Source organism: Rhinatrema bivittatum, chromosome 4, assembly GCF_901001135.1.
Source record: "Rhinatrema bivittatum chromosome 4, aRhiBiv1.1, whole genome shotgun sequence".
Classification (NCBI taxonomy): Eukaryota; Metazoa; Chordata; class Amphibia; order Gymnophiona; family Rhinatrematidae; genus Rhinatrema; species Rhinatrema bivittatum.
In genome coordinates, this window is record NC_042618.1 from 249,328,370 (window position 1) to 249,351,825 (window position 23,456).

Below are 23,456 nucleotides of genomic sequence, written 5' to 3' on the forward strand. Positions count from 1 at the left end.
ATAAAGCGACGAAGCGACTTACTTTTTTTTGCAGCCCCCCTCCGGAGACGGACATCGGCGAGGACGACCGCGGCTCCCCTGCCTCCAGCTGCCCGCGAAGATAGACGCATCGCATGGGCGAAAGCGGCCCCTGTGCGTGCAATTGGGCCGCTCAAGACGTGACGTCACATGCCGTGACACCAAACGTCGTGATGTCACGCCTTGAGCGGCCCAATTGCACGCACAGGGGCCGCTTTTGCCCATGCGATGCGTCTATCTTCGCGGGCAGCTGGAGGCAGGGGAGCCGCGGTCGTCCTCGCCGATGTCCGTCTCCGGAGGGGGGCTGCAAAAAAAAAGTAAGTCGCTTCGTCGCTTTACACTGCCAGTCCTCTCTTCCCTCCTTCCGGAGCAAGGCTGCTTTTCGCGCCTTGCCTCGGGAGGAGGGGAGAGAGGACTGGCAATCCCGAGCGTAGGATTGCCCGTCCTCTCTCCCCTCTCTCTCTTGCAACTTTTTTTTTCGCTTTTTTTCACTTTTGTTGCTTCGGGAGGAGGGGAGAGGACTGGGGCTGCCCCGGAGACCAGCACCCATGGACACTGCCAGGGCAGGTGAGCGGGGGCTGGGGGAAAGTTTGCCGCCTATCCTTACCCCTGCCTCTAATGCAGGGGTAAGGGTAGGAGGTAAGTTAGCAGGTTAAACGCACGGCAAAACGGCAGGGTAAAAAAGCGATAGTCGGGGCGTGCGTTACTGGATGGTAGGGAATAGCTAATTCGATCGTTTACATGTAATATACATGCCGCGTGCGGAAGGGGTTACCCGGGGATTTAAGGACGCGGTAAGAGTAGGTTAAAGGGGATTGTGGATCGCAGGAAGGGCTAACGCGGCCGGAAAGTGAGTAGAAAGCGTGTTAGGAGTGGGGTAAACGCGGCCGCACTTTACTGGATTGACCTGTTAGAGATGTAGTGCAAGCGCAAGACAGTTCCAATTACTTTTCAGCACTTTTCAACCAGGGCTGAAATAATTCAGTCTGGCAACATCAAATCTGTGAAAATTCATTGACAAGGTTGAAGCTTGGAAGAAAAGTGGAGCATGGACTCAGCACTTATACTATTAAAAATAACCTCAATCCAATAAAGCTGAAGTCATTTTTAGAAGGGTCAAAGGAAGAGTGCTAGAAAATCCATGCAAAAGAATGGCTCTTATATCCGATTAAAACAAGGGAGGAAATATCTGATCTCATATCTTTATGTGGCGAGAGCAGGAAGATTCCTTGTGACAACAGAATTAGGGATCAGTTCTTTTTTCTTGGATGGAAAAACTAAAGTTAGGGATTGTAATCAAAGGTTAAAGCGCATCTAAAAGTAATTGGACTGTGCCTCATCACCCTGGATTGTGATTTGTTGGAAACAAAAATGAGAAATTTCATTAAAGTTTCCCATTTTGTTTTATTTAAACAAAATTTTTAAAAATCAATATTTTTCATTTGTTGTTACAACAGGGCATCCCATTACAACAACAAAAAAAGCCAATAAAATAAATCTATTTACTTAAAAGCATTTGTCTGCTTATAATGAAGACTTTCAAGTTAAGTGGATAAAAAAGAATTACAATAAAAATTTCAATTAAAAGCTTCCTTCAACAATAAGGGGTAGGTTTTAAAACATTGCGTGCGTGCGTCCATATGCGCGTGCTACCTGGCGCATGTTATAAAATGCCTGGTCGGCGTGCACAAGGATGGGGGGGTGGGGGAAGAGAATAATTTTGCAAATTCGTGAAGCAACGCAGTGGGGCCTTCCCCAGTTCCCTCACAGTCCGCTCCAATTAAGGCGCAGACTGGGAGGAAACTTCCCAACCCCCTAGCCTAACCTCCCTTCCCCTATCCTAAATCCCCCCAAATGCTTTGACGCACCTTTTGCTCCTGCTTCTGAGCAGGAGCAGGTTGTGCGTGCCGGCACCCTGGCCGCAAGCGATCCCCCGGTACAGTGGCAAATGGCTGCTGTGCCGGGCGCCTCGAGCCCGGCCCCCAGACTGCCCCTTTCACTAACCCCAGGACTTACATGCGTCCTGGGGGTTTATGCACATGGCCGGGCCCTTTGAAAATTGGCCCGGCACGCATAAGGCCCAGCCACAATCTGCCCTCAAGGTCTTTAGATCAGGGGTGGCCACCTCTGGTCCCCAAGAGCCACAAAGAGGCCTGGTTTTCAGGATATCCACAAGGAATATGCATGAGATAGATCTGCATACAATAGAGGCAGTGCATGCAAATTTATCTCATGCATATTCCTTGTGGATATCTTGAAAACGAGGCCTGTTTGTGGCTCTCGAGGACCGGAATTGGCCACCCCAACCTAGATCCTCCCTTGGCTTTGTTCTCCCCAGCCTCCTAAGATCTTCTTACCCCAAAGTCTTCTATCTGCACAGGGCAGACGCGATACATGGTTGCTCCCTCCCTGTCTGTGTTACAACGGCAGACAGAGGCTGGAATTATTTTCTTGTATAGAAAAATGTCTGCCAGCGCCATTAGTTATAACACTGGCAGGGCAAAGGCAACTGGGGTTTGCTCCTGCCAGGTAAAGAAAGAAGATTTGCGGGGTAAGGAGATCCAGGGAGACTGGAGGGGGGAAACAAACTCGAGGGAAGGCCTTGTTGCATTTTCTGCAGGCTCCCGTTTTTAAAACATTAAAAAAAAACACACACCTTGATTTTTTATTTCTTTTTTCAAACCAAAGTTAAACCAAAAATGAGAAATAGTTTACTAGCCTCATTTAAAACTGTAACATCAGTTGGGTAGGAGTCACTGAGGATTATTCCTGCCCCATGAAAATGACAGCTTGGGGTAAGAGCGAGGGGGAGAATAAGTTGTAGGTGGAGGGCAGGAGTTCCCTAGCAGTGGTGAGGGCTTCAACATTTTTTTGTTTCTCTTTTTTTAATTGAAAAAAAAAAAAAAAAAAAAAAAAAGTGCTCTCCCCTAACAATTTCCCCATCCAAAAACTGATCCATATCTATTAAATAAAAGAGTTTTACTTATATTAACTGCTCGAAAAGCAAACCTTTTTCAGTGTAAAGGAAATTCTATCACAAAGATGCATAGTAGACTCAGGAGTAATATTAGAAAACATTTCTTCACAAAAGGAGTGGTGGCTATAAGGAACAACCTCCCAACATTAATAGGCGGAGGCAAAGTTAGTAACTGGATTCATGAAGGTATGGGATAAGCACAAAGGGTCTTCAGTGCAAGAAACTTGAGATCAGGGGTCTATACTATTGCATAAAGCAGCAAATTGAGCTGACTAGTTGGGCTTTATGGTCCTCTATCTGCCATTGTATTCTATATGTCACAAGAACATAAGATATGCCATACTGGAAGGGTAGCCAACTTTCAACTGTGAACATTCTGAACACTTGGACGCAAAGAGAAAAATGTTCACCTTTCTCCTTCCACATGACTTATTTTAAATATGTATTACTTGCCTTATTACTGTGCACAATTGGGCCGATTCAGTAAAATACACGGAAGAGCCGGTGCTCTGAGGCGAGCGCCCGTTCTCCCAACTCGTGCCCAGGCCACTCTCCTGCTGTAGTTACCAAGGGTTATTTTTCCCCTATATGCATCGCCTTGCACTTGTCCACATTAAATTCACAAAGTCCTCCTGCAATTTATCACAATCCACTTGAGATTTAACTACTCTGCATAATTTTGTATCATCCGCAAATTTGATCACCTCACTCACTGTAACCCTTTCCAGAACATTTATAAATATATTTAAAAGCACCGGTCCAAGTCAGATCCTTGAGGCACTCCACTGTGAAAACATTAATCCTGCTCTATATTTCCTGTCTTTTAATTAGTTTGCAATCCACAAAAGGACATTGCCTCCTATCCCATGACTTTTTAGTTCTTAGAAGCCTCTCAAGAGGGACTTTGTCGAATGCCTTCTGAAAATCTAAATACACCACATCTACCGGTTCAACTCTGTCCACATGCTTATTTACCTCTTCAAATAAATGTAGACTTGTGAGGCAAGACTTCCACTAGGTAAATCCATGCTAGCTATGTCCCATTAAACCATGTCTAAATGTTTTGTAATTTATTCTTTATAACAGTTTCCACAATTTTTCCCTGCACTAAAGTCTGGTTCACCAGTTTATAGTTTCCTGGATCACCCTTCAAGTCCTTTCTAAATAATCTGGGTTACACTGGCCACCTTCCAGTCTTTTAATGATAGGTTACAAATTAATTGAAATAGGTCTGAAATTTTGTTTAGTTCTTTCAGAACCCTGGGGTGTATGCCATCTGGTCCAGGTGATTTACTACTCTTCAGTTTGTCAATCTGACCTACCACATCTTCCAGTTCACCTGAATCGTCACCCTTGAAAACCATCTCTGGAATGGGTCTCTCTTCAACAAACACCGAAGCAAATTATTTGTTTAGTCTTTCCGCAATGGCCTTAGCTTCCCTAAGTACCCCTTTAACCCCTTGATCATCTAATGGTCTAACTGACTCCCTCGCAGGCTTTCTGCTTCAGATTTATTTTTAAAAGTTTTTTTTATTATGAACTTTTCCCTCTATGGCCAACTTCTTTTCAAATTCGCTTAGACTGTCTTATCAATGTCTTACATTTAGCTTGCCAATGCTTATGCTGTATCCTATTTTCTTCTGATGGATCCCTCTTCCAATTTTTTAATGAAGATCTTTTAGCTGAAACAGCCTCTTTCACCTCACTTTTTTTTTTTTTTTTTAATTTATAATTTTTATTGCCATGACAAAACTACAAAACAATGTGGAAACAGGAAGTACAAGAACAAGAAGTACATGGCATGGTTTACAATGATACAATGATCACCCTCCCCCCCCCCCCCCCATCATGCCACTCAAACTTATGTGAGAAAATTATAGGTGTCCAAGAAGTCAGGCTTGCATTGAAGATGAAAAGGCTGTCGGCAGGTGCCCGGTATTACTGCGTACATCCGTGCAGTCAGGAAGTATAGGAAAGTGGTGGCAGCGGAAGTGACCTCCACGAAATATAGGGATTCCATATGTGATAGAATTTAGCGAGACGATGACATTTAAATGCAGTCAAGCGATATAGAGTACACGTCTTGTCCAGACGTGACAGTATCTCAGTGGGCGTAGGCGGATGAACCCTCTTCCAGGAAAACGCAATCTCCATAGCAGTTGACGTGCATACCAGCTGGATGAATGTCTGCGCCGGAGGCGGAAGATCCCCGTCTGGAAGATGAAGAAGGGCCTGAGCGGGTTGGAGAACGATTGTCCGGCCCAGGATCTCAGAAACCATGTGCGAAGCATAGGACCACACTTTCTGTATCAGAGCACAGTCCCACCACATGTGATAGAAAGTGCCTAGATGGCGGCAATTACGCCAGCAGTTGGGGTCGTGACTAGATGAGAAGCGGTGGAGACGCAGTGGGGTATAATGCCACCTATATAATAGCTTGTAGTTAGCTTCTGATATCCGAGCAGAGACTAAGCCTCGTGACATGCGAAGGAAGACAATGTCCCAATCCTCATCGGATAGGGATCTGCCCAGATCCGCTTCCCATGCTCGCAGGTGCGCTGGTCTGGCCGTAGGACGGGTCGCCAGTAACTTGTAGAGTTTAGAGACTAGACCCCTGATTATCTGGGTGGAGGAGCAGTATCCTTCAAAAAGAGAGCGCCGTGTCGACAACGTCCCCTGGGATTGTAACTGAAGTAGAAAGTGGCGCACTTGCATATAGGGTAAGAATTCAGCGCTGGATAATTGAAAAGTGTCCTGCAGTTGAGTAAAGGAACGGATTGCTCCGTGGTGGAGTACGTGGGAGATTGTGGAAATGCCTCTCGTCTTCCAAGTTGAATATGCGTGACGGGGAAGGCCCGGTGGAAAGAGCGTATTGTGGAAGAGGGAGCTCTGTAAAAAGTAGAGTTCCGAACCCACCAACTGGCGTTTCCACTGGCGCCATACGTTGAGAGTTTGGCGAGCGCAGAGGGTAAGTGTCAGAGGCGACCTCCAGGTGGTATTGGGTTGCCAAATCAGCGCCGACAACGGCATAGGAGATAACCAAGCTTGCTCAAGTTGAACCCAGGGCTTGCCGTCGAGTGGGCGATGCCAGTCGATAAGAGGTCGCAGTTGGGCAGCCCCGTAGTACCAAAGTAGATTGGGGAGAGCTAAACCACCCTGCGCTTTGGACTGGTACAGAACCATTCGTGCCACGCGAGGAGGTCTGCTCCTCCACAAAAACCGTAGCAGCTTCCGTTGCCAGGTTTTCAGAATGTCCGGACGGATCGGTATAGGTAATGTTTGGAAGAGATACAGGAAACGAGGTAGAACATTCATTTTGAGAGTGGCAAGCCGCCCCAGCCACGTCAAGGGTTGAGAGTTCCAGCGGATAAAATCCTGATCAAGCTTTTGGATAAGGGGAGAATAATTAAGCTGAAATAAATTAGAGAGGTCTCGACCAATATTCACACCTAAATATTTCAATTTAGCAGGAGCCCATTTAAATGGATGAAGAGTTTGGAGCGTCTGAACCAAATCCGGAGAGCAAGAAATATTGAGAATTTCAGACTTATCCCAGTTTATCTTGAAACCAGAGACAATACTGAAACAGGCCAGTTCGTCTTCAATTTCCTTTAGGGACTGCAGGGGATCACTCACGGTAAACATGATGTCGTCAGCAAATAGTGACAATTTATATTGATGAGAATTTAGGGAGTACCCTTGGACCCGGGGGTTATGTCTAATACGTATGGCCATGGGTTCGAGAAATATGGCAAACAACAAGGGTGAAAGGGGACACCCCTGTCTGGTACCTCTCTGAACTAAGAAGGGATCTGAATAAGTACCATTGATTTTTAGACAGGCCGAGGGGGAGGAATAGAGAGCCTGAATCCAATTAAAGAAAAAAGGACCGAAGCCCATGCGAGTGAGGGTCCCGAACAGGAAAGGCCAATGGACCATGTCGAACGCCTTTTCGGCATCAATAGCTAAAAGTACATGAGCCTGGTCCTGTTTGGAGACGCCCCAAAGAATATCTATAATCTTGCGTACATTGTCGCAGGCCATCCGTCCAGGTATAAAGCCGGCTTGATCCGGATGAATGATCTGGCCAATAAAACCATTCATGCGATCGGCGAGGATTTTGGCTAATAGTTTGAGATCTAAATTGATCAGAGAGATGGGTCTGTATGAGGCACATAGGGTGGGATCTCGGCCCGGTTTCGCAATAATGGAAATACCAGCCTTGTTGGATTCAGGTAGTAGGTCTCCCCCTTCACGAAGGTGGTTAAAATGGTTCTGAAGGTGTGTGACCATAGCCGGGCCATAAAGTTTGTAAAATTTAGCCGTGAGGCCGTCGGGACCTGGAGCCTTTCCCACCGGGAGATGTTTGATGGCCTGGAGGATTTCAGGACTCGTAATTGGAGCATTAAGAGAGTCCCGCATTGCCGGGGTCAGGGAGGGGAGATCAATAGATTGCAAGTATTGTTCGATATCTGCACTCCGGATTTGAGTTTCAGCTGCATATAATTTTTTATAAAAATTAAGAAATTGGGCCGTGATATTTTTATTGGTAGTCTGCAAATGGCCCTGAGCATCCTTAATCTTAAGAATGTGATTTTGACAAGAGACTTTCTTTAGCTGGTGTGCTAGCAATTTCCCAGCTTTGTTGCCCCCCTCAAAGTAACGTTGGCGAGTAATATTCATGGCGTGTGCTATACGGTCGACCTCTAGCCTATGCAGATCCTCCCGGGCTTTAGTAAGCTGAGCAAGAATCCTAGGAGAACCCTCACTGACATGTCGGGCAGTCAGTGCAGCGATTCGGTCCCGAAGGGTGGAGCAGGCCACTTCTCTCTGCTTCCTGAGATAAGAGGTTCGGGAAATAAAGTGACCTCTGATGAAGGCTTTAAAGCTTTCCCAGAGGAGGACTGGGGATTGCACCGAGTGTGTATTGTCCTGGAAATAATCCAGAATAGTCTGCGTGGAGGACTGTAGATATAGAGGATCTTGTAGGATGGAGTCATTTAATCTCCAAAAACGGGTGCCGTGATAGTCTCCCTGCAGTCTCAAAGTTAGACGTATGGGAGCATGGTCCGACCAGGAAATAATGCCCAGGTCAGTGTGTGTAACCGCATGATATAAGGATTTATCCAGGAGGATATGGTCAATACGGGAGTATGAGTTGTGGGCTGGGGAATAGAAGGAGTAAGAACGAGAATGAGGGTATGTCACCCTCCAAGGGTCAATCAGCTCATGAGCCTCCATCAAATCTTTAAGAGCTCTGATATGAATCGGAGACGTATGAGAGTGGCCCTTAGAGTTGTCTAGGGATGGAGATATAGTAACATTAAAGTCGCCTGCTAACACCAAGTGACCCACTGTATGTTGAATGAGTAAGGGGCATATGGTTTGGAAAAAAGTAGCCTGCTCCCGTGGTGGTGCATAGATGTTAACCAATGTAAGATCACAATCATGAATAGTAATACGTAGCAATAGGTAGCGACCCCCAGGATCCCGAAGACAGAATTTACATTCGAATACAATATGAGAAGCAAATAATATGCCAACGCCAGTATATTTAGCATTTTTAGATGCCGGGGAATAGTATTGATGGTTAAATTGGTGGGACTTCATAAGGGATTCATATCGGGTCTTGAGGTGAGTCTCCTGTATGAAGACAACATCTGGTTTAGAAGAAGCTAATTCTCTGAAGAGCAGGGCTCGTTTTTGAGGCGAGTTCAAACCTTTAGTATTTACTGAGAGAAGGTTTAGATTCGCCATAGTCAGAGATAAGAGGGACATAGCGCAGACTGTGGGCGCTCACAATAGGAAAGCAGAAATGGAATACCATCAATGGTAGCCCCCGCCAATACATAGAACATCACAATAAATGAGCACGGACAGCTGAGGCTGTGTAGCAAGCGTAGCAAGAAAACATATGTAGTGAACACAAACAGCAAGCAATACCTGACATGAGACTGCACAGCAAAAACATTTTGAGTAGCATGAAACCCCTGAGGACTACAAGGTGTCCTCAAAACAGAACAAACACCTGCCTTAACCTCCATGCAGGCGTTAAACACCCCCTGTGTGGGGGGGATAACGGCACAACCAGATTCTAAAAATGAAAAATGAAAACAAAAGGAAATGGTGGAGAGGAACAACACCCTCCCCCGCATCCGCTATTATAGCGGAACTCATAAGGTAAAACCAGAAATTAGCAGAATCAACACACCCATACAAACATGAAAATATAGATGTGTGGACCCAGTAATACGCTGTTGGCAGAATAAATACAGCTCAGAAAAATCGCAAAAGGGAAGCATTAAGGAGCTGATAGCTTTAGATGAGCCTACAGCACACTCAGCAAGACAACTCTTTAGAAATAGGCAGGAGCCTCAGGTTGGGTCACGGCGGGAGAGGGAACTCCCAGAGTGGCGACGGAGCCTGCTATTGCGTTTTCCCACTCTCTGCCATGCTGGAACTGACAGCCGAGAAGAGCGATCTCCAGATGGCTTGGGCAAGGTTGAAGAAGCGGCGAACCCACAGGAGGAAAGGTGGGGTACGGCCTCTGATGGATAAATATATTTATGAGTGGAGCCTTCCATAGTGTAAGACAAGCCGAAGGGATGCAGCCATCGATACTTGATGTTTTTGCCGCGTAGGAAGGTGGTGATTTCACGAAATGACTGCCGGCTTTGCAGAGTGGCGGCGGAGAGATCCGGGAAAATAAGGATGTCGTGGGTCTCCCATGCCCATGCGTTACGCGCCCGGGCCGCCTGCGCTACTTGTTCCTTGATAGTAAAATCAGCAAAACAGACAATGATGTCTCGGCTGCGATTTTGTTGCGGAGCTCTCAAGGCTCTGTGCGCCCGATCAAGTCGTATGTCAGGGGGAACGTAGTCGTCCGAGCGGTTCGACTCCTTTAATACATAAGAGCAGAATTTAATTATTAATTCCGTGCAGTTCTCGGGTTCCTCGGCCTCAGGAAATCCTCGGAATCGAAGATTATTGCGCCGCATGCGGTTTTCTAAGTCCGCTATCTTGGTAGTGAGGGCCTGGGTTTCAGTGCTCAAGGCAGCACAAGATTGTTTGTTGGCAGCGGTGATTTCGGCCTGGCCCTCCATGCGAGTGTCCATTTCATCCACCCTGCGCCCAAGGCCCGTAAGATCCTCTCTCATCTCCTCCATCCGTTCATAGAGTTCCTTACGGTAAGTTTTAATATCGGCACGGAGGAGGGAGAACCATTCGCGGAATTCCGCGCGAGTAGGATGGGTCGAGTCAAGAGCTGGCAGCGGCTCGCCTGAACTGCCGGTTAAGTCCGAATCGGGGGAACTCGGATCAGCGCCATCTTGATCCCCTACCTCGCAGTCAGGCATATCTGAGAAGGCCCGGGCTCCTTCTTTCGAAAAGGAGAAGCGCTGGAGGTCAATATTTTTCTTTTTGGCCGTCATGCTGGTTGGTAACGCCGCCAAAGCAGTAAAGTTAAAGCGCTTGTGGCCTCGGATGGGTGCGGATTCCGCTGCTTTTAGCGAGGGATAGTGGGAGCTCCCAAATTATGCGTCCATCTTGGTATGTGACGTCAGCGCGCCCCCTTTCACCTCACTTTTTAACCATGCTGGAAAATGTTTGCCCTTCCTTCCACCTTTAAGGTGTGGAATACATCTGGACTGCACTTTTAAGATGGTATTTAACAATGTCCATGCCTGTTGCACACTCTTAACCTTTGTAGCTGCACCTTTCAGTTTTGTGGTGTTTTTTTTTTTTCCATTTTAATCAGTTTCCCTTTTGAAGGTTAAGTGCTACAGCCGTAGATTTACATACTGTCCCCCCTTCCAGTCATTAATTCAAATTTGATCATATGATCACTATAGCCAAGCGACCCCACCAACATTACCTCTCACCAAATCCTGTGCTCCATTGTTGGGAACCAACTGCTCCATAAAACTGTCATTTATTCCATCCAAGAACTCTCTCTAGCATGTCCTGATGTTTCACTTACCTAGTCAAATGGGGTAATTGGGGTAATTGAGATCTCCCATTATTACTGTACTACCAATTTGGTTAGCTTCCCTAATTTCTCTTAGCATTTCACTGTCAGTCTCACCATCTTGACCAGGTGGACGGTAGTATACTCCTATCACTATTCTCTTTCCCAACACACAAGGGATTTCTACCCATAAAGATTTAATTGTACATTTAGTCTCATGCAGGATGTTTATCCTGTTGGACTCTATGCCATCCCAGACATAAAAGCGCCACCCCACCACCAAGCTGCTCCTCTCTATCATTGCGATATAATTTGTACCCTAGTATAGCACTGTCCCATTGGTTATCCTCTTTCCACCAGGTCTCTGTGATGCCAATTAAGTCTGTCATCATTCACTGCTATACACTAAGGGGTAGATTTTAAACACACATACGTGCATGCGATTTTATAACATTCGCGCGCCGGCACGCACATGTTATAAAATCCAGGCCGGTGCACATGTGGGGGGGTAGATTTGGCCAATTTATGCACAGCGACAAGATCGGGCCTCCCCCAGTTCGCTCCAAATAAGGAGTGGACTGGGAGAAACTTTCCTACCCCCCCCCCCTTGCCTACCCTCCCTCCCTCTTCCCCTCTGACCCCTTAACATGGCCTTTTTTTTTTTCTTTATTTCAGAACTTATGCCAGCTCCTGAGCTGGCGTAAGTTGAAAGCGCCTGCAGCCGCTATATCAGCCACTTCCAGCTCCTCCCCTCCCCTTGGACTGCCCCCCTTTTGTGAGGCCCAGCTCTTGTGTCTCTATCAGGGGTTAAATGCACAGCCAGACCCCTCCTAAAATGTGTGCAAGGCCCGGCCATGCGTATAACCCCCAGATTTTATGCACGGGGGTGTTTGAAAACTTGGCCGTAAGACTCCCATTTTACTTCTTAGACTTCTGGCATTAGCATACAAAAATTTCAAAGGGTGATGTTTGTTTATATTAACATCCTGCTTTTCAGTTGACCGGGATAAATTGGAATCTTTTAGCTCAGGTTATTATTTATTTATAGGCACTTGCACTACTTTTCTTATTATTGGAATCTCACTGTTGGGATGCCTTAACTTCTCTTGCTTCTTTAGTATCCTTCAAAGATACTTCCCGCCAAACCATGCGCTGCTGAGCAACTGTCAGCTTTCCCCCTTTGATTTAGTTTAAAAGCTGTTGTCTCCTTTCTAAAGGTTAGCGCCAGCAGTCTGGTTCCACCCTGGTTAAGGTGGAGCCCATCTCTTCGGAAAAAGACTCCCCCTTCCCGAAAAGGTTCCCCAGTTCCTTACAAAACTGAATCCCTCTTCCATGCACCATCGTCTCATCCACGCATTGAGATTCCGGAGCTCTTCCTGCCTCTGGTGACCTGCACGTGGAACAGGGACCATTTCAGAGAATGCTACGCTGGAGGTTCTGGATTTCAGCTTTTTGCCCAAGATCCTACATTTGGCTTCCAGAACCTCCCTCCCACATTTTCCTATGTCGTTGGTGCCCACGTGTACCATGACAGCCGGCTCCTCCCCAGCACTGTCTAAAATCCTATCTAGGTGATATGTGATGTCCACTACCTTCGCACCAGGTAGACATGTTACCAAGCGATCCTCATGCCCACCAGCCACCCAGATACCTACATTCCTAACTATGACGACTGACCTTACCCTTCCCTCCTGGGCAGTAGTCCTGGGAGACATCCTCACTTTGAGAAGACAATGCACCACCTGGAGAGCAGGTCCTTGCTACAGGATCATTTCCTGCTGCACCAGGTTGATGCTCTCTGACCAGGAGACTTTCCTCCTCCAAGGCAGCACCGGGGCTGCCAGTCTGAAGTTGGGACTTGACTTACTATGTCCCTGAAGGTCTCCTATACATGTCTGCCTCAGCTCCTCCAGAGATCAGACTCGTTCTCTGAGAGACAGGTGCTCTTTGCACCGGGTGCACACATACAACTTCTCAACAGCAGGTAAAAAAATAAAAAATGTGACACTCTAAGCAAAAGCCTGGGAGACCCCCCCTCTTGCTGCTGGATTGCTGCCTTCATCTTAAATTTGTTCATTTCCTACTTAAGTTTAGGTTGTTAGTGGAGTAGGAATGTGTACAATTAGGATCCTTTAAATGTATTAGTGTATTCACTATTTACCTGGTAGTAACCTACAAGGGAATGATTAAACCCTTGATAAGGCATGGGGAATATCCAAATTTAAGTTAAAAGGCAGATTCTTTTTTTTTTTTTTTTTTTTAGTGTGAAAGTGTCACCTGCCTATAAATCAAAGGATTAGCTAGGGGTGGGTGGGAAGGAGGAAAAGAAACACAAACTCCTGGGTATTTTGCCTGCCTTCTAACTAGCTATTTAATACAGATGCACAAACATACTAAAGAATATACCCCAAAACTTGTTCTAAAGTTTCCCCAAGCAGTACTTACAGATTCTTTTCAGCCATCAGTAAGGTGATCCTCTCCTCTCAGTTCTCTCATTGGATTGTGTCTAAGTCTGAACACCACAAAAATCAGCTAACAATTTGCTTTCCAGTCTTAAATGTGTTCATGGAGACAGGATTACATGATAGCTGGTGCTCCCTAACCGCCAGGACATGACTACTACCTCTGCAGCAATGCCAGGTAGCCTAGGGAATAGAAAGCCTAACCCAGGAATGAAACCTAGGTCCTCCAGACCAGTCCCTCTCATGTTTAAAGAAAAATGTTACTACTCTAATCAGTGTGGCCATCTCTTGTAAACGAAAATCCTAGAAGGAACCAACCTCAAACTTTCAAATATTTGGAAATATTTATTGAATTTTTAATTGATAAAGAATAGAACTGTTCCCATTTTTTAGCTCAAGATTATTTACAATATTTTTTTCCAGGTAGAAGTCCCATCCCCAAACAGCTTACAATCTAAGGCAACAGCAGATAACGTGACTTGCTTAAGGTCACTTTGAAGTGGCAGAAAAGCAGACTATAACTAGAATAAATAAATAAATACATAAAACAGTAGGAGAAACAGGCCACTTCTCTGAGTACTAGGCTACTCCACCAACAGATCTCTTAAGTCACTGTATAAATTGTTTTAAAGTGTTTATGTTCCACAAAGTTGATATCTTTTGAAATACTGTTTATTTTATTTGAATGTATTTTGACAGTTTGTGTGTGATTTAATAAGCCCCCCTCCCCACCCTCACTGACACAGAATAGGAAAAGCAAGCCTTAGTATATATGCTGCCGAAGCGAGCACAAAACAAGCCTTAGTAAGTCAGGTCCTTTGTTTCTAGCAAATAACCTTTAATGTCTTCACTACATTCTTGTTTATTGTTAACTATGATAATCTGCAAAAGTGGTACAATAGAGAAATGTGGTTAAGCTGCGATGGATAGCAAAACTCTGCTCCTATCAACTAAACAGTATAGTCTGGATCTTAAAAAAAAAAAAACCCCGCAAGTGTGAAAACCAGGAGATTTTTCAAATGCCCGTGGCCACGCGCATATCTCCCAGAATGCACAGAAGAACGGGTTTGGTAAAAAGGGGCGGGCCTGGACAGCGCCAGTAGGCACTGCCCCGCTGAAGCACACACTGGCAGCCGATCGGCCTGCACAACCTGCTACTGCTCTGGCGAGTTCTAAAACAAAACACAACAAAAAAATAAATAGGTTAGTTAGTGGGATTTAAGGAGTCAGGGTGGATAGGGTAAAAGGGAGGCAGGTTAGCTAAGGTAAGGGGTTTAGGAAGTTCCCTCCCGAACATTTATTGGAGCGGACTGGGAGGGAACCAGGATTAGGGCCTATAGCGTCACCACCGCGGACTGTAGCATTTACGCATGTGAGCCAGCAATCAGGCGTGCATATGTGCGTGGGTAGCAGATTTCATAACACGCCTGCATGTTATAAAATCGGTGCAAGAGTTAAAAATTTACCTTTATGTGCAGACCTTTTTTTCCCCACTACTGTTAAGCTCCTGTTTAATTTTATTGTAAAGTGCTGCCAATAAATACTGACAACCCTGGGGAACACAGCTCAGAACCATCTGCCCCAAAATGACTAAAGGATTTATATTTCCAAATCTTACTTAGACAATGAACAGATGAGGGAAGAAAACTTTTTTTTTTTTAATCAAACTTTAAAAACAGCAAGAATGGTTATATAGACACAGGAAAAAAAAAAATGTTTAGCTGCACAACAGTTCCTTTCACTGAATGCAAAGAAAACCTTGTCTAATAATTTTAATTATGGTATTTTGTTCTGATTATTCCATAGTCTGTTTTAAATACAAAAATGGTGATTAATTCCAATACAATTTAAGATGTAATTTCATATACATAAAGTTTGAGGCTCCAAGCATATATTTTAAGGACCTTGAAGAGTACTTTTTCCTGTTTTATATGGAAAATGTCTTTACTGAATAAAGCTCTAAATGCACCATCTCAATGGCAAGTTGTTACAAAATGAGCATACTCAAAGTCACTAAACCTTGACATCAAGGTCTCTGTTCCGCTAACTTACAGAGCCAAGTAAATCTGGAAATATTTGGTCTGCAGCATTTAATGCATGCTCCACCAAAGTTATTTACGCCAGCTCAGGAGATATTCAGCTCAGGTCCTAGAGATACAATCCTTTACCTGCAAGCATCCAGATTTCAGAGAACAGATGCCCCAGTGTTTAATTATCTGTAAGGTCTTTCATTTTGAGTTTTGGCTGTTTTTTTTTTTTTTAATTTAAAAGTCCCCAGGATGATATAGTTGGATATTTACTTACTAGCTAAAAAGGCCTATCGATAATGGCGGGCTGAGATGAACTCTGCTCCTACAACTCTCCACCCTCCTACCTTTGCTGCTGCTTGTCCGTCAGCTCACTGCCCGTCCCCATAGCGCTCGCCCATGGACGGCTACCTGCTCCACCAAGCTAGTGTTCAGGTGGAGCTTGGGTTCCCTATAGGCCATGCTCTTCATCTTCCCTGATGCAGCTAAATCGTTGAGCGGGACAGCATATGGAGCTTCCCCTTCCCATTACCTGCAGGCTGCACATACACAAACCAGCTGGGCCAAGGTGACAAGACCCACACTACCTCGACCTCCTACAGAAAGCAGAGGGGATTTTCACCTCCTAGTCTAAACACACATGCAGGTGAATTGCAACTCAATAGTTGATAATCAGTAGCTGTGAACAAAATGAAAAAGACAGTGCTATGAAAGTATCAGTATAAAACCTTCAGCCACAGACCAGTCTTATGATCAGCAGCCTCATCAGTGCATAAAAACTAATTTTTAACACCAATTTATACTGGAAAAAAAAAAAAAAGCCGAAAAAATTTGTTTCACTATTTGTTTCGATTTTCACCCCGAATTGAAATTTTATAAACACAAAGGCATGATGGAAACCTATGAGGCTGCCAAACATTAGGCACAGAAAGAGCAACACACGAAGAAAAATGGCTGGTACAATGAAAAGAGTCCAACTGTCAAAATATTGTAAAATAAACACTAACATTCCTGAGGCTATAAGAAAAACAAAAGTCTTTTAACTTACAGGTAATATTAGTGTCATAATTCATGGAGGCCAGGTACAACTTTCCTTCTCCCCTTTAACAGGGATCATTTAAAGATCTTATGCTGGTAATGTTAAAACAAATGGACCCTCACCTGTCTTTAATCCTTAAAGCAGAAATGCTGCATATAATCACATAATACAAGGAGAAATCATTCTCACTTTTTACTTCTCAAACCAAATAAACAGACAAGAGAAAAAAAATCTGAGATTAATAGTTATTACCTGTGCAATATCTGCCAATGTAAAATGTTACTAAGTAATGATCAAATATGATATAATACATATATGCAAACCCAAAATCTTATCTGCACACTAACAGGTGGATGCAATACCGTGTGCTCAGGCTAGCGCACAGGTTAATCTGCGGTTGGACGAGTGTCCATAACCCCCGATGCAGGGAGTAGCTAATAGCGCTCATCACATTTAAATGCCATGTTGATGAAGCTATTAACTATTACCGTCTGATGTAAAAAAAAATAAACCATGCGCTGCGCGTGCACATTTTAACCCTCAAATATTAACGCCAGCCCCGGAGCTGGCATTAAGTTTTGAGGAGTCCCAAAAGTTAAACTGAAAAGCAGAAAATGCAGCTTTTCTGTGGTTCCTCAGACTTAATATCGTGGCGATATTAAGTCGGAGGAACCACAAAAAGCAGCAACGTAAACAAAAACAACAAAAAAGTATTGATGGCGGTGAGGTTAGGAAACAGACGCTCAATTCACAAGCATCCATTATCCTAACCTGTGGCTGTGCACAGGTTAAGTAAACAGATGCTCCTAAAACCGAGAGTCCGTTTTCCTAACCCGCACACAGCCACTTCTCCTGGGTGTCCGATGCCAAGGAGGCGCTAGAGACACACAATTTCCCCAGTGCCTCCTTTTTAATGCAGCGGCTCGTTATCCTACTGACTCGCACGCCCGGGGGGGGAGGTGGATGTGTGTGCGTTAGGAAAGGGGATGCTCAATCATGAACGCCCATTTATCCCGTACAGATATGGCATTAGCCTGTAAATGGACTGCCTTTTAAAAGAATTCACTACATACTCATCTTCAATAATTACAATAAATCTGCAGTGATTGTTTCAAGTGGAATGCTTCTCTTTAATTTTAACCCTCCCCCCATATATTTAAAGTAATGTCAACACATCTAATGATGGTAAAATACAATGATTTGGTTTGGATTTCAAGTGACACTGACCCCAACAGGCCATGCTAGAGGCCATCAGTTTTTCTTGGTAAGCTCTTCTTAAAATTAATCAGGCTTCTACTTGCTGCTAACCTGCATTTTATTTATAGCTCAATATAAAAACCTAGCTTTAAATTATATTCAAAAGATCAGAAGAGCAAAAGATGAATCAGCCCCATGGAGTACATTATATGTCTATTTAAAAATAAATACATATTTTAACAAAAGTCCAAAAAAAAAAAAAAGTAGGGAGGCATCCAAGTTACTTTCAATAGAGGGTAGTAGCTAAATAAAGAAGGTCTTGAGTGTCAAATGATCACAACTTAAAATGGTATTCCACAAAAAAAAAAAAAAAAAAAAAAAAAAAAAAAGACACAGACATTAAGCAAAAATAATAAGGATGTATAAAAACTCCCAAGGAGCTGTGCTGACTGCCAAAACAAAGCAGCCAAAGCCTGCAATAATGACCTACTTTGCAAACAGGCCAACATGATCAGGTAGACAAGCATGATTAGGGTCACATCTTGCTAACAGAAAGAATCCAAGCGTCACAAAACTCATAAGAAGGTCTGGAAATCCATTCAGTTTTAAAATGAATGTAAGAACTTCACATCCAGGTATGCTACAGTCATTCTATCCAGATCCATTCACTGCACCACCAACTTTGCAAATGCTACCAAACTTCAAAATAGTGGTTTAAAATATAAAAATGTAACTACAACACAAATAACTGAAGAAATTAGGTTTTACTGCTGGTGAAAAGCCAAAGTGATTAAACAAGTAAAAAAAGCAAAAACGACGCAGTCTACCTATTTAAAATCCAGCAAAAATGCAAAGGAGGTGACATATTTAACAGATATGTTAGTTTTAAAGTATTCTACCTCTAAAGAAACATAACTTGAGGGTAAATAAAAATCAACATCGTACAAGACATGCCAGTTTGGCAAATCTAAGACCCACATTTACAAATCTACTCACTTTTACAGTAAACTGTTAAAGGTGAATGGATACATGTGTAAATGCTGCACCTTGCACATCTCACGATGTTTTCAAAAAAGGAGCGGGGTGATCTGGGCGGAGCATGGGCATTTCGAGGCGTGAAGCTAAGATGCGCGCATACTTATGGATGCTGTAAGTTATAATATAAAGACAAACTTGTTTACTATTTTGTTCAATGTAAAAACTCCTGTTTTATTCTTATTCTGTTCTATGTAAACCGCTAAATGTAGCGACAGTTACTGTTCCTTGTGAACCGGGGTGATATGTATATTATACAGGAACCTCCGGTATATAAATCATTTAAATAAACAAATAAATAGGCAGATCTGCGGGGTTTTAAGGGTTGGGGATAACTGGGGGAGTGAAGGCTATTAAACCAGGGGGGGTTGGAGAACTCCTCAACTGGGTGAACTGGTAAAACTGGAAATGGCATTGGCGCTGGCCCCTTTTAAAATCCCCCGCTTTACGTGGTAGAAGTGGCATTTGCACGCCCTTGCGCATGCCCACTTAAAATTTGGCTCATTATCACTTGCATGTATATGCGCGCATATACATGCAAGTGATAAAAAAAAAAAAAACCAGCCACATCCCTGGGCGCAGGCCGACAAATGCATGCACATGTGCGCCCACACGCTGGTTTGAAAGTTACCGTCCCTGAGTCATATCCATTGGTTCTGCTACTTTAAAAAGTTAAGAGGCTGATGCAATACAATGTACTTAGCTGAGCAGACTGTTTTAACCCGTGGTTGGACGTGCATCCACAACCCCTAACGCTGAGGGGATTAGCACATCCAAAACATATGTCCAACCCCCCCCCCCCCCCCCCCCACGAAGCTAACAGTGCTCATCACATGCAAATGCATGTTGATGAGGCTGCTATTCTCAGATTTTAAAAAAAAAATAAAAATATGCGCGTCCAATGTGCACATTTTTACTCTCAGAAATTAACTCCTGCATGGAGGAATATCATGACAATATTAAGTAGGAGGAACAAATAAGGACAACATTAAAAATAAATAAAGTGTGCCAGCGGTCAGGTTAGGAAAAGGGATGCTCAATTAACAAACATCCTTTTTCCTAACCTGTGGCTGTGCACAGGTTAGGAAAACAGACACTTATAAAATGGAGCGTCCCTTTTCCTAACCAGCTGACAGCCGACCTGTCCTGGGCACCCGCTGCAGGGGAGGCGCTAGGGGCTCACAATTTCCCCAGCGCCTCCTTTTTACTGCGGCAACTGATTTAAATATTAAATCGGGCACCCCAATGTGGTCAATCAGCATGCATTGGAAAAGCTGGCACTCAATCATGAGAACCCGTTTTCCCTGCACCGATATTGTATTGGCCTGTAAGTGTTAATGTAGTGTTAACAATCATGTGGCATAAACAGCCACACTTATGGACCCCTGAGGAACAGGGTAGGGCTCTGGAGTCCAAGGTGAAATAGCCCATCTAGTATATCAGTCAGGCATTACTCCACGGTGGAAAGGAACCCCAAGGAGAGCCCTGAACTTCACGCAGTAAAATCCTGGCATGGCAGAGTTGTCCTGCACACAGTCACAGAACTGGAATACTAAGTGCAGATGGCTGTAAACCAGGGCATCCCAAACCTAGTCTGAAGAACCCAGCACAGCCAAGACGGGTTTTCAAGGAATAAGAACAAAATAGTGCAAAGGTTGGCGACCCAGTATATGCAAGTTTCTCTCATGCACGTTCACTGTGGATCTCCTGAAAACCCGTCTAGCTATGGGGTCAAGACAGGTTTGTAAGTAAATCCTGTCACAGTAAAAAGTTCAGGAACGTGACACATTCGTCAAACAAAGGCATCACGTTCCATCCGGAGCACAAGGAGCGGGACTTGGTTCTAGGGCCAGGATGCCAAGGGAGGTAACTGCAGTTTGCGAAGAGGGGCCACAGAGAAACGGACCCTCGGGGACGGTTTTGCGAGCACGACGAGCGCGCATTTCGAGCGCTTGGTATTTTAAGCCGCAGCCCTGCGTGCGCCCGTCTGAAAACCCCGCACGCCAGTGTCATCTGCGGCCGGGAATCTTTTTTTTTTTTTCCTAAAGGGAAATTTCCCGGCCACGCGCGCGACCCAAGCCTCGGCTCTACAGGAGCTGCCGCGAGGCTCCTCCACCCTGACGTCATTCAAACATGGCAACAGTTCCACTTCAAAGAAAATCAGACCTCCCACACACAGCAGCGGAACAACTCGAGACGCAAGCGACGGCCGAGCTACTCTGCGTTTCTCCCAGTCTATTTCAATCTCCAGGGGGGGGCATTTGTAGAGAACAAATAAAAAGACATGGTGGTATTTCCACTCCCACCCCCGCCCCCGTGTAGGAAAATAAAAAGAACCCGCACTTAACTCGGCTCAGCACCTGCCTGTTAAGTGCAAGTCAAGTTAAGAAAAACTTACCCGAGACGACATCCCCGCTCTCTTAAAACGGCATTTCAAAGAGCGGCCCGCATCCGTGCTAGCTGCAGGTGTGCATAGGCTACCAAAAGGTCGGGTGGAAGGCGCCCAGAGAAGCTTGGCCACTGGCCGACAAGCATGCACGGGGCATATGCCGCTCCTCTTTGTTTTCGCCAGCCTGTCTCCTTTGCATCACGGACAGATTTCTACGACTCCAAGTAACGAGCAATAGTCAAACTCAGGAAAAGCTCTTCACGCGACTGCTACAAATTTATTATCAGTAATAAGGAGAGGGAGCGAGCGATTTTTCATACATAGTACGAATGCAGTTGGACTTTCTTCTCTCTCTCCTCCCCCCCCAATCAGGGAAGCCACATTGTCTTAAACCTTTTTTCCAGCTTCCCGGACCAAAACAACTTTACAGAAAACGATAGTTTAAAATCCAAAACGTTAACATGATCGAGATGACAGCCCAACGTTAAACAATTTAACGAAAGTGAAAAAAAAATCGCAATCGAAAATGAAAGTCTCTGCAGATAACAGAAAGAATAGCATCCAGGCGCAGCACGCTGAGCAAAGGGGACACACGCAGCAGAGCAGAGACATTTTTTTTTTTGTGGGCACAAATCAAAGCTACGCTTTTAAACTTGCAACAAACTTGCAGAGCATATTGTCGCCAAGGTTCAAATCGGAATGCATCTCTGACAACAATCGGCATCGAACGTGGAAACAATTCTCCCCATTGCCTAGGCGCAAACAGTGGGCTTTTGTTGTTTGAACGGCACATCTCCAAAGTTTAGCACATAATGCCACTGCATGCACCGTAATCACCCCAATCACGGCACTTTTTTCTTCCGAATGAAATCCAAGGTACCAAAACAGATGCTATCACCGTTGACAGGTTTCTGTGGCTTTCTTTCAGACAACAAATGTACTTCTCTAAAACTTTGCACACTTTTAATACGAAATCAGCCTCAAACTTTTGCACATTCCCAGTCATTTTACAAGCATAGTAACGAGCAACTTTTGGTTCTAACTGAAGAATTGCAGCCTTTTGATAAATAGTTGAAAATAAGGAAGGAAAGCCATTTACCCTAAAATGCAAGGTATTAACAATGTTACCGCTAAAAAAAACTAGTTTTCGAATTAACTGGCCTATCTTCAGAATAAAACAAAACTAAACTCCCCACACTACGATCATGTCAGATTGTATTACATATAGGCGTATTATCTATCCCGCAGAAGACTTCCATAAAAAAAAGTTGTGCTTTCATGATGTCAGAAAAGGCTCGAGTTTGAAATATCTGTAAAATTTTCTAATTGCAAATAATCTCTTCAATAGGCATATGGGAACACTCACCTTGCAGCTGGATCACGAAATCAATAATGCATAGATCACGATGCCTGCGTGTAATTGTGTCTCTCGCTAGTTTACCCCGTTGTTGATGTCTCGATCTCCGGTCTACAGGGTCCCTTGCCCACAATCTCTGCGCAGGCGCTGTTCCCACGCCACTGTTCTACTCAATCAAACTCATTTGCATGCGCAATTCAGACGTCAGGGGCGCCGCATTCTGTTGCCCATTTAAGGGAGAAACGTCGCGCGGGAAACGTAAGGGGAGGAGGCTGGGAGTCGTAACTGTTACTATGGCGATGACGTCATACAAACAATTAGCGTGAAGACGGGCAGAGGGAGGGCTTGGAGAGTTGCGGATTCATCGTCCTTCTGCTCCTTTTAATGCGCACTAGAAAGCTAGAGCGGAGATCGGAATGGACTTGCACTTTCCGTAAATAATCCTTGTAAAGTTTGAGTTTATTCAAGGCTGACGGTTCCCTAAGCACAGGGTAGGCCTATTAGTGATTAGGACATGTGGTTTGTAATAATCAGCATCACGTACCGTAGATTTAGATAGCGCCGCCGCGTTATGTGATAGGTTGGTTCTCGAGTGCACCTGCACGCCTGACATAAAAGGGTCATGGTGTTATTGGTCACAGCTGCGTTATCGTTCTACTTCAAAGGAGGTGCGACAGAAATAAATGAGGTGGATGGAAGCCGGGTGCAGCACTCTCATAGATGGAGTAAACATAGAACTAGCTAGAAATCTGATCCTAGCCTTTATTATTCGATATTAATGAATTAATAAACACAAATGGCTAGTGGGAGATGAAATGCAGCTGTCCTTTTCAAAAGGTGGTAATTGTTACTATGAGATTTTTTTTTTTTTAATTATTTCTAATGGGATGTGCATACTTAATTTAGAAAATGCTACGCGCTGGCAGTGCCTATCGATCGAATGTATCCATCATCAGTATCCATATATACATTGCTAATCTTAGGAAGTG

General features: G+C 44.5%; 1 protein-coding gene across 3 annotated transcripts in view; it reads right to left on the minus strand.

Annotated features, from left to right (window-relative positions):
- The window catches only part of SINHCAF (SIN3-HDAC complex associated factor), a 91,234-nt gene extending 68,544 nt beyond the window's left edge, over positions 1-22,690 (minus strand). Inside the window, exon 1 of one of the 3 annotated variants that reach the window (XM_029600007.1) lies at positions 22,477-22,690. The gene's annotated coding sequence lies outside the window, so the exon portion shown is untranslated. Of the gene's footprint in view, positions 1-21,119; positions 21,283-22,476 lie in introns of those variants that run through there. The other 2 variants (XM_029600009.1, XM_029600008.1) reach the window with 2 other exon arrangements.
- Between the last annotated feature and the right edge of the window lie 766 nt (positions 22,691-23,456).